The following is a 17,463-nucleotide window of genomic DNA, read 5'->3' on the forward strand; positions in this document are numbered from 1 at the left end:
GGGTCTGGGCGGCACCCCAAAATCAAACACACAGTACTTCCACAGAGAAAGGTGAGATATTTTTAAAGACCCTAATTAGTCTCGCATCAATTCAGGTCAGATTTTTGCCACGAAATTAGCTTGCTGCAGACTTAGGAAGAACCCCTGGGATTTCGAGCGCTCTGGATTCCAGAAAGGTGGAGAAGGGACTTGGGCGTGGCCCATCCTCCAGAGCTCCGGGGAGGCAGATGCTCAAGGAAGCAGGAATCCAGTGTGGTTTATTTTTTCACTTATTTTCAAACATGACCCCATCCCGCCTCCCGACCTGAAATCCTTTGAGAACATGTGAGGCTCTGAAGGTGGGATGCAGTCCTGACTCCTCTGCAGAGCCCAGGGTCCTGCCAGCTGGGTCCCAGCCTCCCTCCCTAAGTGCTGGCAATACCGGGTCCCTCCACATGTAGCTCTGGCCCCTGTGCCAACGCACCCTCCCCTCTGCCCTGGTCCTCGTAGCGGGTGACAACTTTCACTCACAGGTCATCCTCAACGTCACGGCCTCACCGAGGGCCGGCCCCCTCACTCCCGCCCAGCCGCACCGTGCTCGCTCCGTGAGGTTTGTTCTGACAGTGTTCCTGTCTCCCCACACCTGAGTCAATTCTCTGTAGGCCTGGCACAGTGCCAGACACACAGCAGGGACCTGGAAGAGAAGAATCAATCAGATGACTGATGAATGTCCGGCATTAAGCCACGTGCTGCATGCTGCCGGCTCTCCGTCACTTGGTCCCCTCCCCACCATCCAGAGCTCAGCTAAGGACCTGGACCTTTGGCTGGAGGGAGGGATGGGCTGGGTGAGGGCAAAGGATGGAGGCTGAGTCACACCATCTCACACACATCTTCCATCGTGGAGAGCCACACCAACGAGGGCAAAGAACTTGTCCTACGTGCCTCCGTCAGGACACAGCCCAGTCCACCTGGTGCGAGCAACAGGAAGGTGAGAACCTGCCAAGGTAGACACATTTGTACCAGCTGGCACGATCTAGCAATGTCCTGCCAGAATAAGGAAGCTCCCAGTCAAACAGGGCTAGGAGTCTCCTGGCAGGAACACTGATCAAGGAACCTCTGAAGGGTGACCACTCATCCCTGTCTTCTCCCCAACCAGCCTGCAAGCTTGTGGAGGTCAGAGGTCATGTCTTATGTGTAGCTCTGATCCCCGGCACCTACCTCAGAGCCTGGATATGGTTAGCACTCAACAGGCTTTGGCTGGATAAGGGGGCAAGCGAATGAATGTTTGGGCTTTGCAGTTCCTTCCAACTCTAAAACTCCTTGACACCCTCCACCATCCTTGCACCAAGTCCCGGGAATGGCATGTTATCCTGCTCCCCCCTCACACCCCCAGATCTTTATTCCCACCTGCCTTTGTAGCTATCCCCTTCTACGGCCTATTACAGTTTGCACGTGGCATGTCTTCCCTGGTATTGACCATAATTGTGATTAGATGTGTTCCCTTAACATCCTGTAAGTGGGGCTCCATGAGGGCAGGGACCAAGTACTGTGATGAAAAAGTACTTGCTGAATGACTGCTTTGGGGATATGTTGACAGACACTCGGCCAGGGGTGTACCCAGAGCAGGCCTGTGGCACTCTACAGTTGACAAAGCGCTCCTGACAGCCGTGTGGAGTAGGTTTTATTGCAGTCAGAACATCCTGGCAGGGGTATCAAGGTCCCCAGAGAGGGCCTTGGGGAGCACCAAGCCGCAAGGTTGGACAGAGTGCACCTTGTGGGTGCAGAAAGCCAGGCTTCAGGGGATCAAGGGAACAGGGTCGGGCAGACCCAGCTCCCAAGAAAAGGGAGGAGTTCCAGTTTATGAATGTCCTCTCCACCTCCTATTAGCTGCCAGAAGGGCACTTGAGAGCACAGGATGGGAGTACAGGGAAGTGAGGGGTCTCGAGTAAAACTCAACCAGGCCCTGGAGAGGCCTGATGAACCAAGCCATGCCTTAGCAAACAGCTCGGAGTGATGCAAACGCGCACGGCCCCTAACACAAGCCCCACCCCGTCCTTCTCTGGGAGGGACGTCTCTGGCTGACTCCCTTCCTGAAGACACCCACCTTTTCCAGAAAAGCTACAGAGCTCTGTGTAGTCACTAGACTCAGGCACCTGCCTTGGAATTTAGGTATTTCGCAGAATCTCACCATGTCACCCAGATTTTATTCGACCATTTCGCTTCATGCTTGGGAGACACCTTGCTGTTTCGTGTCTCCCACGGATTTCCTGCCTGGAAGGCTGAATAATGGCCTCCCGAAGAGGTGCACATCCTAAACCCCTGAACCTGTGACTATTTCACCTTAAATGGCCAAAGGGACCTTGCAGGTGTGATTAAGTAAAGGATCTTGAGATAAAGAGATTATCCCAGATTATCTGAGTAGGCCAGATATTATCACAAGGGTTCTTACAGGAGTGGGAAAGAGAGGCTCTGAAGCTGGAGGAAGGGCCCTGAGAGCCAAAGAATGCATGTGGCCTCTAGAAGCTGGAAAAGGCAAGGAAACAGATTCTCCCCTTGAGCCTCCGGAAGGAACACGGCCCTGCCAGCACCTTGGTTTTAGCCCCGTGAAATACATTTTAGACTTCTGGCCTCAAAACCAGAAGATAATAAGTTTGCATTTTAAGTCACTAAGTTTCCGGCAGTTTGTTACCAGCAGCAGTAGAAAACTAATACACCCAGTTTACAGATGAGGAAACAGAGGCCTGGAGAGCTAAAGTCATGTGCCCACAGAATCCTGGTAAATGGCTCCTCACGCTGCCCGTGCCGTCCTGTCAGGGGCCCAGATATCCGAGGGCTGTTGAAGAGCCGTGGGCTCTGGAGTCAGACACCTGGACTTGACTTCCAGCTCCGTCACTTACTCGCTCTGTGTCTGCAGGCAAGTTATACAACCTCTCCCTGCTGCAGCTTCCTCAGCGGTACAATGGGCTGCAGCCACACTTAGCTCCGAGGGAGCCGTAGGGAAGAAACAAGTCACTATAAGGAAAGCACTGCGAACAGGGCCCGGCACCGTACGACGTGACCTGTGATGATTCACTCCCGTTTCAATCATTGCATCCTTCAGCCAGGCTGAGCGAGCACACTCCCAATGGTCTCTGAGACCCGGGCCAGTCCTGTCTCTGGTAGTTGGCTCTTTTTTTAAAATCTTCTGAGGTCATAGTTTCATTCATCAGTTTCAGATCCAAAGCCTTTTGAGCTGCACCCATGAAGCGCTCGCTCGGGCAGTTGCTACACACCCACGGGCCAAACTGGGCTGGCAACACGCTCGCACGCACATCTCCAGAATACGGAATACGAACGCAGCCTGGGAGGGGTTTCGGTTCTTTTATTTAAGATACACGGAGGAATCTCCACCTTCGCAGAGCTCACTAGCAGCACTTGACCTGAGCACGGTTAATCTGAACTGGCCACTGCTCTCACTTCAGTTGCCTGGGGATGACGGGCCCTCCGGTCTCTGGGGGCTGTTTGTTCTGTGGACTTCTGGGTGGCTGTCTTTTGGGGGAGGCTGACCCACATCAGAGCAGGTCAGCAACCCACAGCCTGGCCCTTCTCCAGAGGAGATTAGAGGGAAAGCGTAGCCAAGGGCTGGGCGGTGCTGCCTGGTTAGGCTTTGGAAAAAGGATCACATGCCCTCACGAGGGGGCAGGGTCCCATCTCTCAGTTCCACGCCCCTTCGATCAACACGGACAAGCTGAGGCCACGCTAGTGGTTCCACATCTGTCCCTGTTCTCCTGCGGTCAAGTTCCCACGAATCTCTCAACAGGAAAGAAAAACCATCCAATCATGTATCTGTCCTTCACTTGGTGTTGGGGGCAGGGGGGGTAGGTGCAGAAATAAAAGAGAACAACAAAGTAATCCAAAATCCTTCAGCAAACACTTACTTAATTCAGCCTTGTAATTAAGTCTTTTTTTTTTTTTTTTCAACACATACCAGGCCAAATTTTGATCTTTACGGTTTTCTCTCAAACTGAGAACGGATGGGCCAGTGCTCGGTCTCTCTAGCTAGACTCTGTGTCCCTCTAATGAGACCACCTTTTCATCCAGCTAAACCCCACCCAGCCCTAAGCAAACGGGTCCCCTTTGGATGCGGAACCCTCAACAGTCCCGCTAGCCCTTGGGTGCAGGCTGTCTAAACTGAGATCCCTGAACCTGCCCTGACCCCTGGGACCCCTTTGGTAAGAAGCCCAGCTCCAAGGACAGAAATAGAGACACAGACGTAGAGAACAAATATATGGACACCAAGGGGGGAAGTGGCGGGGTGGTGGGGGTGGTGGGATGAATTGGGAGATTGGGATTGACATGTATACACTGATGCGTATAAAATGGATAACTAATAAGAGCCTGCTGTATAAAAAAATAAATAAAATAAAACTCAAAAAAAGCAGCCCAGCTCCACCCCAGTGAGAAATCCTAGCCTGAACTTCATCCATGCCAACGTGTACTAAGTTGGGCGAGTCAGCGTTCCACCCCAGGTGCACACCCCACAGGAGTCCATGTGCGCCACACAGACAAGAACAAGAAACTTCACTGCAGGCCTGTTTATAACAGAAAAAGCCTGGACACAACCCAAATGCCTATCCTCAGAATGAACAGGGATGGCTGAACCTTGAACAACAATGGGTCAGGGGCGCCGGCCCTCAAACATCCACGTATAACTTAGAGTCCAGCCCTTTGTATCCGTGGTTCCACACCCTCGGATTCAACCAACCGTGGATCACGTAGCACGGTATGTATTTATTGAAAAAAAGCCATGTGTAAGTGGACCCACACAGTTCAAAGCCGTGCTGGTCAAGGGTCAACTGTATATTTAAACAGCGTGAACTTCCGTGGCACAGTGAGCAAGGACTGCTCTACACAACCTGGGTGACTCACTACAGGTTTTCCCGTATGAGACTCTATTTGCAAAAAGGTCAAAAACAGTCAGTAGTGACGAGGTGTGAACAGTGGTTACCTCAGAGGTTCACGACCTGGATGGAGGAGGCCCCAGGGAGCCCCCAGGGAGAGGCTGGGAATGTTCCACAGCTTGATCTGGACAGTGGTTTACACGGGTATTTACAGAGGTAAAAATCCATCGCACTGCGCGTCTAGTTGTATACTTTATTGGAGTCGGTTAATAAACATACACTTTCAAGCACCCTCTATGTGCTAAGTCCAAAGCGTATCTCCGGCAAGACTCTAACTGCTTAAGAGCTTACAGTCCAGTGGGGAAGAAAATACACTCAAATAACAATGTAAGATTGCCCGTGGCCAGTGGGGCAGTTAATAAGAGTGGGCCAAGGGATCAGTATTACTCATGAGTCAGGGGAAGTGGTAGAATAAGCTGATCAAAGGCAGGCGTTTTGGAGGCAGCCAGACCTGTGTCCAAATCTTATTTCTAACTGTGTGACCTGGACGAGATGTTTGCTCTGCTTCTTCATGCTACGGGGGAACCACAGTTGAACCACAGCACTTCATGGGTCCTTGTGAGGATGAGGGAAAGAATGTACACAAAGCCCTGGGGCATAAGACTTGTTATTCCTGTTGCAGGGGGGGCCTGCCCTGTGCCAGGCACCACCGTTCACAGATGTGAAACGGGCCCCGCCCCCCATGGCTCCCGATCCCACCACGAAGAGAGCAGCCACCATTCACCCACTCGGCAAACATCTAACAAAACAGGGGCTGTGATGTGGACTTTGCCCTAAAGGAGCCCACAGCCAGTGGGGAATCAAGACACCCAGGACACAATGTAAAAGGCTTAAGTGCCAATGGAGAGGAACAGATAAAGAAGCAGGGGAGGTCTGAGCTGGGCCTTGAGAGGCAGAGAGGATTTGGGCACGTGGAGACTGCTAGAGAGGGAAAGGCAAGCAGGCAGAGGGAACAGGATGAGCAAAGGCACGGAGGCGGGAAGGCGAGGAGGCACGTGGAGAAAAGAGCGACCAGTCAAGGGTGGCTCAACAACAGGGGACCCCGTAAACAGGGCCTGGGACAGGGTCTTTATTTATGTGTCAGTGGGGAAGCCCCTGAAGGTTTCAGGGGAAATAAGCGTATCAGAGCAGGGATTTAGATGACAAGCCAGACAACAGGGAGGCGGTTACATTTCTCCAGGGCTGGGGCCACGGGTCAGATTTCCCGAGATACACCTGGTCCCCTTCCTGAGACCCAAGCTTGCATTCTTGATTAGCTGATGGTCAGGGGCCTGAATGAGGATGGCTGGTCCTTGAGGGGGTAGCCTTGACCTTCCTGCACTGGGCAAGAGGGTGAGGATACATTTCTTATGGTTCTTGTTTATTTAATTGTATTCAGTTTAACTTTTTGAAAAAGTCACATATTCACATGAATCGGCACTCAAAGCGTACGAAGGGTCTCCAGTGAACAGTCTCCCGGCACCAGCCACCACCCCAGAGACACTGCAGTCACCGACTTCGTGTGAATCCCCAGAGACCCTGAGCACATACATAAGCAAATGCACTTTCTGTTTGCCTTCGCTTTCACGCAGATGGAAGCACACCAGACACACGTCCTGTACCCGCTACCTTCACAGCAATCTATCTTGGTGACTGTTCTGTACCCGTGCATGGAGTCTCCATCTTATTTTTTATGGCTGCACAGTTGTCCATGGTTTGGATGGACCATAATTTGTCCCTGGCCCCTGCTGATGGACTTTCAGGTTGCTTCCAACCTTTTGCTATTAAAAATGAGGCAGCCATGACTAACCTTGCACACGTGGTAACTCATCTGTAGGATAAATTCCTAGAAGTGCAACTGCTGGGTGAAAGCCTTCAAGGATCTGTAATTTTGAAAATGTTGCTAGAGAGGCAGGATACATCTTAATTGCTCATCCAAAAAATAAGCCTAATTATTGGGGAAAATACTGACAACATGTAGTTCCAAGGATGCCCAGATGAAGACACAGTAGACACAGAGAGAGCACTAGGTCGGGAGATGGCTCTGGACCCAAATCAGCCCCAACTCGCCCAGCGTCCTGGTCCATGGACTCGCATTTCCTCACCTGTGAGTGAAGGGCCAGACCCGCTCAGCCCCTCGGCCGTCCCCAGAACGGACAGGCTCTGGTGCCCTGGTCCCAGGTCAGGGGGAAGTGTGGGAGATGACTGGAGTCACCTCGACACCTGACCCTAATTGGTCTCCCTGGGCAAAGGCGCCATGGGAAGAGCAGGCAGGCCACGGAGCGTGCACCAGAAGCAGGTCTGGAGGGGACAGGTGGGAGTGCAGAGCCCGAGACGGCGGGGTGCTTCCAGTCTAGCTATCCTGAACGAGTGACAAGCACCTCTGGCCACTTCCCATGCGTGAGCTGTAGGGACACCACAGCCATGCGAGACACACTCAGGCTCCACGACATTTACTGCTGTGTCCATCACGGACCTGTTAGGTAACAGCCATGGCCACCTAAACCTCACTCATCAAGCGGTGGCTGGCAGAGGATGGAGGAGGGCCTCTGGATACCTAGTGTCCTCCCTGTGAGTGAGGACAGCTGGGTAAATGCAGCGGGCAGGGCAGGGCTTCCTCCCACCCGCACGAATCTGGCTCAACTACTGAGAACTGCAAATGGAAGAAATGGTCTTCCGCCCCCAACCAAGCGGGAGACACCTCTTGGCAAAGCAAAGCCAGCATTTGAGAGGCAGAACCCTCGCCAGCCTTCCCGTTTCCCAGCCCGTGCTCTGCTCCAACAGACTGGACAGCCAGGAACGCCTGTAAATCGAATCATACTTAAATGCACCGAGGTTATATCGCCATTAACATTTTTCTAACCACTGCCCAGGGCATCAAGCTTTCTTTGTAAAGCAAGTATGTACTGTTTTGCTAAATCTAGATTTTCACATGCCTTATTTGTTTAAAACCTACTGACAAACATGTAGAGATGTACTTCTGTTCCAGGAGGTGAGGCCTTGACGCCAACTGCTCTGGGAGAGCTCCCTCCCTCCACTCCTCCACTCACCTGCCAGTACCTGTGCTCCAGGTGGTCCCGCTACCTGGAAAGCCCTCCCCTGCTTCTCCACCTGCCCACCTCCACTGTCCATCAGAGCCCCCAGCTCAACTGCCCTTCCCCCAGGGAGCCTGGGCCCCCCGCACACCAGCAGGCAGAGCAGACTGCTGTCTCCTGGGGCCCCCACAGCTTTGACCGGATCCTCTATGAACGCTCTTTCCAAGTCTAAGCAGCAGTTCCACCTGCTGGCCTTCCCAGTGGGAATGCAGGCTCTCTGGGGGCCACGGCTGTGCTGAAGGGGTCACTCAGAGGAGCAAGGGCACACAGGATTCGAAATCAAAAACCTGGGTGCTTCCTTCCACAGGATCTTAGGCAAATTCACCCCTCTGAGCCTCAGTCTATCCGTCTACAAAGTCGGCACAATAATTCCAAGGGGCCAGGGCCAGTGGGAGGATTAAATGAGATGATATATGTGAAAAGCAATTTGCAAACTGCAAAGCCCTACACCAATTCCAGTGAGGATTAGTAATATTAGTACTAATCGCAGCAAGATCTTTTTTGACCCACCTCCTAGAGTAATGAGAACAAAAACAAAAATAAACAAATGGGACCTAATGAAACTTAAAAGCTTCTGCACACCAAAAGAAGCCATAAACAAGATGAAAAGACAACCCTCAGAATGGGAGAAAATATTTGCAAACGAAGCAACTGACAAAGGATTAATCTCCAAAATATACAAACGGCTCATGCAGCTCAATACCAAAAAAAACCAAACAACCCAATCAAAAAATGGGCAAAAGACGTAGACATTTCTCTAAAGAAGACATACAGATGGCCAACAAACACATGAAAAAATGCTCAACATCACTAATTATTAGAGAAATGCAAATCAAAACTACAATGAGATATCACCTCACACCGGTCAGAATGGCCATCATCACAAAATCTACAAACAATAAATGCTAGAGAGAGTGTGGAGAAAAGGGAACCCTCATACATTGTTGGTGGGAATGTAAACTGATACAGCCTCTATGGAGAACAGTACAGAGGTTTCTTAAAAACCTAAAAATAGAACTAACATGTGACCCAGCAATCCCACTACTGGGCATATATCCAGAGAAAACCATAATTCAAAACGACATATGCACCCCAATGTTCACTGCAGCACTATTTACAATAGCCAGGACATGGAAGCAACCTAAATGTCCATCAACAGAGGAATGGATAAAGAAGATGTGGTACATATACAATAGAATCTTACTCAGCCATAAAAAGGAACGAAATTGGGTCATTTGTAGAGACGTGGATGGACGGAGAGACTGTCATACAGAGTGAAGTAAGTCAGAAAGAGAAAAACAAATATATATTAATGCATATACGTGGAATCTGAAAAAACTGGTACAGATAATCTTACTTACAAAGCAGAGGACTTCCCTGGTGGCACAGTGGTTAAGAATCCGTTTGCCAATGCAGGGAACACGGGTTCAACCCCTGGTTCGGGAAGATCCCACATGCCGCAGAGCAACTAAGCCTGTGGGCCACAACTACTGAGCCTGTGCTCTAGAGCCCATGCACCACAACTACTGAGCCCATGCTCCTAGAGCCCGGGCTCCACAACAAGAGAAGCCACCGCAATGAGAAGCCCGCGTACTGCAAGGAAGAGTAGCCCCCGCTCGCCGCAACTAGAGAAAGCCCATGTGCAGTAACAAAGACCCAACACAGCCAAAAATAAATTAATTAAAAAATAAATAAATAAAAAGCAGAAATAGAGACACAGACGTAGAGAACAAATGTATGGATACCAAGGGGGAAGGGGTGGGGTGGAGTGGGATGAATTGGGAGATTAGGATTGACGTATATACACTATTGATACTATGTATAAAATAGATAACTAATGAGAACCTACTGTATAGCACAGGAAACTCTACTCAATGCTCTGTGGTGACCTAAATGGGAAGGAAATCCAAAAAAGGGGATATATGTATACGTATGGCTGATTCACTTTGCTGTACAGTAGAAACTAACACAACATTGTAAAGCGACTATACTCCAATAAAAATTTTTAAAAACTAGATTAAAAACAAAAAAAGAGTAACATTAGTACTAAATAGTATGTTAACATTAATTAATATTAATTTCCTCACACACATCCGTTCACCAACACCTATCATTGTGCCTGCAGGCACCCGAAATGACTGCTGATGGAATCCCCGGTTCTCTGTTCATTCCAGACAGAACTAAAACCACGGCTGCTAGAGATGGAGACCAGGAGCCTCTGCCAGTGGCTACAGCAGCAGCAGCTGTGGGGTTAGTTATTTTTCCCCTGGAGCTTTCCTGTAAGAGATAACCCAGAGGGCTTTGGGAAACAGCCCCACCCAGCAGAGTGGAGGTGTTCAGCCACCTGCCAACAGGACGGGGCCTCCCTGCGAGCATGCTGCCCACAGGGGTTGTAGCAGGAGAAAAATAAAGGCACCAAACTCCACACACTTCTCCCAGGGTGGGGAGGCTGTCTTATCTGAAAATCACTTTCAGGGCGGCAGATGTAGTAACTTCCAGAGGTCTCATTCCACCCGCTTCGTTGAGGTGAGGGCTGGGGACAGCCGTCCTGGGACCACCCATGGCCTGAAGCTACAGGGTCCTCAGATCGTGGCTCCCGAACAAGGATACTGAAGTCTTCAGGGGGATCCCTTCTCTATCCATCTTCACTTGACGGTGAAGACCGGCTCTCCCTCCAAGACAGAAACCAGGCCCTCCTCTTGTGGGCGGGGTGGATTTCAAGGTTTTCTAACCTGGGACCTCATCTGAGTGAGCCCTGTGGCAGCCAGGAGGTGGGCAGAGGAGGATGAATAACCCCACTGGAGGGCAAGTGACTGGCCCAAGGTCATCACCAGGTTCTCTGACTCTGTGCAGTGCCCCACCTGCTCCTCACATCATCGTGCCATCCAGCAAGAAGGGTGGAGACCTCGTCTTTCCTACAGACCTTGAAATAAAGCACCAAGGGGCTCTGTTTTAGAACTTCTCTGATTCTTTCATATCTACGGCTAACTTTCATGTCATGGGTAAACGCTTGCAGCTCGGTGTTATGTGAACAATGAGCTAATGCAGGAATGACGCCTAGAAGGAAAATATGCCCACGCTTCAACAGTGATTATTTCTTGGTTTTAGAAATTTGGGGTGATTTCTATTCTTATCCTCCAATCTTTTCTGGGTTCCAAATTTACTATAATCAACAAGTACTATTTTCAAAAGCAGAGAACCCCATTGTTTTTCACAGGCTGAAACACTGCAAACCTTCCATGAAATACTCATTTTGTTGTGTGTGACCTTTTAAAAACATGGTAGAACTGGAAGTGATTAGTAGGTCAGGAACAAAAGTTTTCTGGGTGGGATCTTCCCTCTCTGGTTTCCGCCCCAGAGGAGAAGGAAAAGGAGGTGACTGTGGGGCTTCCTGCCTCTCAGCCCAGGCCTGAGACCTCCAGACCATTGGACGGAGCCTGTCCTTGAACACACCCAAGGCTGTTTAATGTACCTGTCAGCTCCTGGTATAACTCAGTTCTAATAAACAAGCCTGTTCGGACCTATCACTTCTCAAGAATAATTCCAGCTTTATCCTGTGTGGCAATGATACTAACCCATCCAACTGTTGGTTTGTTAGTCAAAGCGATTTCAGCACCTACTCTGTGCAAGGCATCGTGCCACACACTGAGCCACCATTAATCCAAGACGGGAAAAACAACCAACCAGACCGAGGCCCCATGTCATCCTTCTAAGTTCTGCCCAAGCATAGGGTTTCAGATGCACTAAACAGCAGCGAACAGGAATGTGAACAAACGCAGCCTAATTCCAGCACCGCCCCTCCCAGGACTTGGACAAAGCAGGGGCCTAGCACGAGTCCCTGATGAGAACACTGGCAGCTTAGCTGCACTGCATTAAGGTACCTGCACCACATGCCACCCGGCAGAGGTAGACAAAATGGGCAGGAAACGGGAGACAATCCGAAACTGGGGGACCTTCCAAATCTTCTCTCCAGGGCCCCTCACACTTTACTTCTTCCCCTTCCTGTCCTCTTTGAGGCCAAGAAGATCACATTCAATTAACATTTACTGAGGGCCTACTACGTGCTGAGCCCCAATGCCAAACAATTTTGCAGACAAAGGACTCAGACCTTTGCTTTGCACATGCTGTTCCCTCTGCCTGGAACCTGCTTCCTTATACATGGTGACAGCGTAAACGTCACCTGGTCAGAGAGGTGCCTGCCCAGGCGGGAATGCCTCAGTGTTCCCTCAGAGCACCTATGACAACTGGAACGGTTCTCCCCAGCTGGACTCAGCTCCCTGCACTGGCATACAGGCGTGCAACACCTCTTTCTTGAATAAATTAAACAGCCTGTAAGGTAACAATGAAAGCCAGTGTTTACTGAGCACGTACCACGTACAGCCGGACGCTGTGCTGAGCTCCGCGCAGACATCAGAGCGTCACAGCCATATCACGGCTCCACTATTATTACTCCTCTTTTACAAATGAAGGAAGTTGCATCATCTCCCGCTATTCTTTAAGAATGGGAATCAGAACCTGGTAAGCAACTTGTCCAAGGCCATGGAGCTAACAAGAGAGCCGCAGCTCCCAATTCTTCCTCCAGAAGGCTCAGCTTACCTCCCTCTCTCCCCGGAGCCCAAAGGGGTGCTTCTTTCTCCTATGCTCCCAGTGACCATTTTTGTCCCCTTCCTGAATTCTCCGCCTCCTCTCCCCAGGCACCCAATTCAGAAGTTTTCCTTGATTCCTCCCCTCACGTCCTACACCCATGGGCTCCCAGAGCCAAAGCTGTGCTTCAGCAGACATCCTGTGCGAAGACCCCTAGTCTTTCAGCCCTGGAGGGAGGGACAAACTGGGGCGCTCAGCTGCTCAACACCCAGCAAAGCAGGCGGGGAGGGCAGGCATCCCCTCAGTGAACCCACACATCCCCACCCCCCTTTGCCTGTATTTACAGCACTGATGAGCATGGGGGTCTAGAGGATGGAAGATGGGGGAAAAGGAGCGGCCCACCCTGTCCACAGCCACAGTGTGAGAGGTCAGCAAGGACCTGCCAGACCCGGGAGGGCCAGGAAGAACCCGGTTCCAGTTCAGGGGGCCACCCTACCGCCAGCCACGGAGGCCAGGGTAGAGCCAGCATTACAGCAGTGAGCTCCAGAGGCCTGTCCTGAGTCACACAGGGCTGTCGGGACCAGAAGCTGCTGGAAGGATAGAAGCGCAAGGCAGCAGGGACCGAAAAGGATGCCAGTGACCCGAGGGAAAGCAAAGGAGGGAAAGGCCCAGTCTCCTTGGAGTTACCTGCAGGAACGAAGGAAGAAGGAGCCGCGGGCACACTGTCCCGGAACACGCGGCTGAGGCTGTCGCTTCCTTTTGGAAAACTTCAGGGCTCCCTGGTGACCACACCGGGGTCAAGCTCAAACTCCTTAGTGGGGCCTTCAAAGGTCTTCACGCCCTGGGCCCACCACAGCCATGTCTGGGCGAGGTATTTCAGGCCTCCGCACCTCTGCGCAGGGGGGCTTCCTCTGCCTAGAATGCCCTCTCCCTCCACAGGCAGAGCACTCCCCGTCGTCCTTCAAGGTGCAGGAGGTTTCGCTTCTACGATGATGTCGGGCACACCCCAGGGTTAGTGGGGGAAGAGCGTGGGCTCCAAGGTCAGCTCCACAGCCCAGCGCGGCTTTACCCTCCTAGGCTGCCTCCTCTGCAAAACGTGAAGGTAACTGTTCCCACCTCACTGTGGTGGGAGGATGAAACTCAGTCGGTCATGAAAGCACTTTGAACTGTACCTGGCACACAGTAAGTGCTTAATGAACAGGCTGTTGTTCCTACCGTCCTCCGGCCCCACTAGGGCCCTCTGTTTCCACCACAAGCAGAGCACTCTCTGTCGCATATCTGTTACACGGTGGACAGCCTCAGCCAACCACAGCCTCTTAAAAGACACAACCCACGACTCAGCACGGTGCTGGGCACACAGTAGGTCTTCAGCAAGTGCTCACTGCCTGTGAAGGTCCAGTGGTAGACCCCCCCAGAGTTCTCCCAGGGCCCAGCAGCTGGCCTTCCACAACTCACACACCAAATCCCCAGTCTCAAGGCCCAGCAGAGTGAGAAGGGTATTCACAGTTACTTGGTTTCAAAACAATAAAGGACCGTACTCTGCCTTCCCACTCCAGGGAATTCACAGGGAGAAATGAGCACAGGAGGGACTGGAAATAGCATGGAGCCCCTCTTGGGGAAGAGCGCTCGGCCGGCCCGCCAGAAACCAGGAGCAAAACCTCAAAGGCAGAGGAGGAGAAAACAGCCTCCAGACAGAAGCCCGAGCTCCACAGAACTCGGCCAACACCAGTGAACTAGGACAAGATCACCTGCACCCATTCTGCCCTGAAGCTCTTCTTCCCACCCACTTGGAGGCCTTTAGAAGGGGTTCCTGGGGTAACCCACTACCACATGGGAGCAACTTAAAACACATCCAGGATCCCAGAGGCTGCACAAAGGAGCCAGGTTGCCTGTGGCCAATTCTTGGGGGGAATTGATGGTGACTTCTCCATGCACACTGGCTATGGGGGCCTTGCGTCTGGATTGGGGTCACTGTCTACGTCCATCTCCCCAGCAGACTGGAAGCCCGTAGCGGCCAGGCACCAGGTCCCATTCATCTTTAGACCCCTGTGCCCCTAGCATAGTACCTGGCATGTCGTAGATGCTCAGTAAGTTACAAGGCAGCACACCTGGCAGCAAGAGAGGTCCTGGTTCATGGATGACTCCATCCAGGCCTGCCACGTACATGGACAAGGAGTCACGTGCTCCCTCTGGGTCTCAGTTTCCTCATTTGTAAAGAGGGATAACAAACAGTTCTGTCCACGCACAGCCTCCGAGAGAATTAAGTGGGGAAATATACGTGGAAAGCACCAAAGCATCAGACGAATGCTAGTCAGCCTTCCAGTTTCAGCTCAGCTCCCCTCGCCCCCTCCACCCCATGTTGGAACCTTTTCTGCTGGCCACGTTTCCCCTCCCCCAGCACTGAACCCACTCTGCATCCCCTCTATTGTTTTATATTTTTCACATCATTGTGACTACTTGATTCTAAGTTTGATTCCCCGACCGACCTGAGAGGTCCTGGATCCCAGGGGCATCATGTGTTTCTGTTCAAAGCCTAATAAAATGGGCACACAGACCTGACCGCTGGGGCCTTCCCACCCCACGGTCCCAGCTCTGATACACACGGCACCCTCCAGCAAGATGTCCCGATGTGCAGAGCCTAGGGGGCCCACCAAGCACGCTGGAAAGGAAGGGAGATAGGAAGGGATGCTGCACCCACAAGCTGTGCGGGAGTCACACCTCTGAGACCTGCGCCGCCTTTGCAGGTGCGTGAGCTTATTTGCCTGGCTGCCTCCACAGCACAAGGGCCTCCAGGGCACAGATTGCTGCTTCTTTCCTTACATAAAGCACCCAGCAGTCAGATAAATAACACATGCCCTTCTCCTCACACGCAGGTATCATACGTGCAAACACCTGCTTTGCCCCACAGTGCCCTGGGTGTGGGCGTGTGCGTGTGTGTGGGTGTGTAATGTCTGGCCTTGCACAACCCCAGAGGGGATACGGGTTGGGAACAGATACTCACGCCCACCTCTCAACCCCATCTCCTTGCCTTGGCCTAGAGTCAACTAGCACTAGACCCAAGCAGTGTGCCCAGAGAAGAAATGTCTGGGACGGATGCACACACCCTAAACCAGTCTCTGTGCTCCTTTTCCAAGCACATATCCTTGGAGCCCCAGGTTCCTGCCGGTGCCCCTCCAAACTGCTGACCTGTATGCAACGCGTGTACACCTTCATGCACGCATCCCCAGAGGCCTCGCCAGGCTAGCCACCAGCCCAGATCACAGCTACCCGCACAGGGCAAGGCCGACTCCCCCACTCACTAGGCTGTGCCAGGCGCCAGCACACCCACCGGGCGCACACCATCCCACTTGCAAAGGGCCTGTCCATCCGCTTCCCCTCTCTCCCGGCCACCCCCACGGGCAGGTCCGATTACACTCCAGGCGCGGGCCCCGCCACGCTGGCGAGGAGGGGGCAGCGCACACCCACGGGCGGCCCGCGACCTCGCAAGGTGGGGAGAGAGCGCAGGGCGAGACGGGCGGGGCCGCAGACGCCCCCTCCCTCCCCGCCAGGCCGGCCACCTTCGTCCGCTCCCCGCCCGGGGACCCGCGGCCAATGCGACCCGCGGGGCGCCCCCCGAGCGGGCCTCTCCAGAACGGGGCAGCCCCGCCGCCCCCGGAAGCCCTCGGCCGACCCCTCGGGGCCTCCAGCTCAGGGCCGGTGGGTAGGGTACCTCAGGAGCCCATGGCGGCGCGTGTGCGGGCGACGCGCGGCAGCCGGACTGTGAGAGCGAGGCAGGCTGACGGCACCGCAGCGTTAGTATCTCGCCGCCGTCGGCTCGTCCCGGGCCCAGCAGAGTGCCGCCGCGGCGCGCCTGCGCACCGAGCGCGCCGCCGGAGAGGGCGGGGCAGCGAGCGCGAGGCTGAGATCACCCTCCCGGCCTTAAAGGAGCCGCCGTCCCAAACCCCAGGTGGTGGGAGCGATCCCGCTCTCCTCCAGCCGATCGTAAACCAGTCATGAGTCGCCTCCCCAACCTCCATCCCACTCCGATCCCTGCCCACCAGTGAGCTTCTTGGGGTGCAGGGACAGAGTCTTGGGCTCCAAGCTCTGTCCCTGGCACTCGCTGGCTTCATGGAGCTTCACCTCTTTTCCTCCATTTGGGCCTGTTTGAAGATGAAACAATATCTAACGGCTATTTGTCGAGTAAAGGATGCATGTGGAATTGTGGAATGAATGCATACTGAGGTGCTGTGTGCAATAACGCGAAATGAAATTGCAAAACAGAGAAAGAGGTTTTTCTTCCCACTCCACCTAGCAGCGCTTCCTTCCTGCCCCACCGAGCTCTAGGTGGCCTAACTAGCAAATTTCTTCAGATATCATTCAAACCGCCTAGCCCATTTCTGTTTGCCAGGTTCACACCCAACTCAGTTTAACTAAAAAACATAAAATCCAATCAAGTTCCGGCTTTGGTGTGTTCAACATCCCCAAATGTATTTCTATCCCCAGCCCAGGCTCCTCCCGTGAACTGTGTACTCACCATCTCATACCCGAGGTTCCAACAGGATCTCAAAGTCAACATGCGCACAACAGAACCATTTCCTCTCAAACGCAGAGACCTGCACTGTCACAGCCTCCCCACCAGAACGGTTAGCAGCTCCATCCTTCCAGCCCCCAGCCTAGAACTCCTGGAATCATCCTTGAATCCCTCCTCTCACCCCTTTACCCACTGGAGCAGGAAATTATGTTGGCTGTACCTGCAAAATATATCTAGACTCTGACCTCTTCCACCCCATCTCTACTGCCACCACCCCATCCACTTTCTGTCCAGGATTATTGCAATATTCTTGTGATGGACTGAATGTTTTTATCCCCTCAAAATTCATATGCTGAAATCCTAACCCCCAATGTGA

The 17,463-nt window shown here is 52.6% G+C and overlaps 1 protein-coding gene across 4 annotated transcripts in view; it reads right to left on the reverse strand.

Annotated features, from left to right (window-relative positions):
- Positions 1-16,424, reverse strand: part of TMEM184B (transmembrane protein 184B) — a 48,903-nt gene extending 32,479 nt beyond the window's left edge. For 2 of the 4 annotated variants that reach the window (XM_067698066.1, XM_067698063.1), the window contains exon 1: positions 16,287-16,424. The gene's annotated coding sequence lies outside the window, so the exon portion shown is untranslated. Of the gene's footprint in view, positions 1-510; positions 674-13,264; positions 14,934-16,286 lie in introns of those variants that run through there. The other 2 variants (XM_067698064.1, XM_067698065.1) reach the window with 2 other exon arrangements.
- Positions 16,425-17,463: the final 1,039 nt, after the last annotated feature.

Source organism: Pseudorca crassidens, chromosome 11 (assembly GCF_039906515.1).
Source record: "Pseudorca crassidens isolate mPseCra1 chromosome 11, mPseCra1.hap1, whole genome shotgun sequence".
NCBI classification, from domain to species: Eukaryota; Metazoa; Chordata; class Mammalia; order Artiodactyla; family Delphinidae; genus Pseudorca; species Pseudorca crassidens.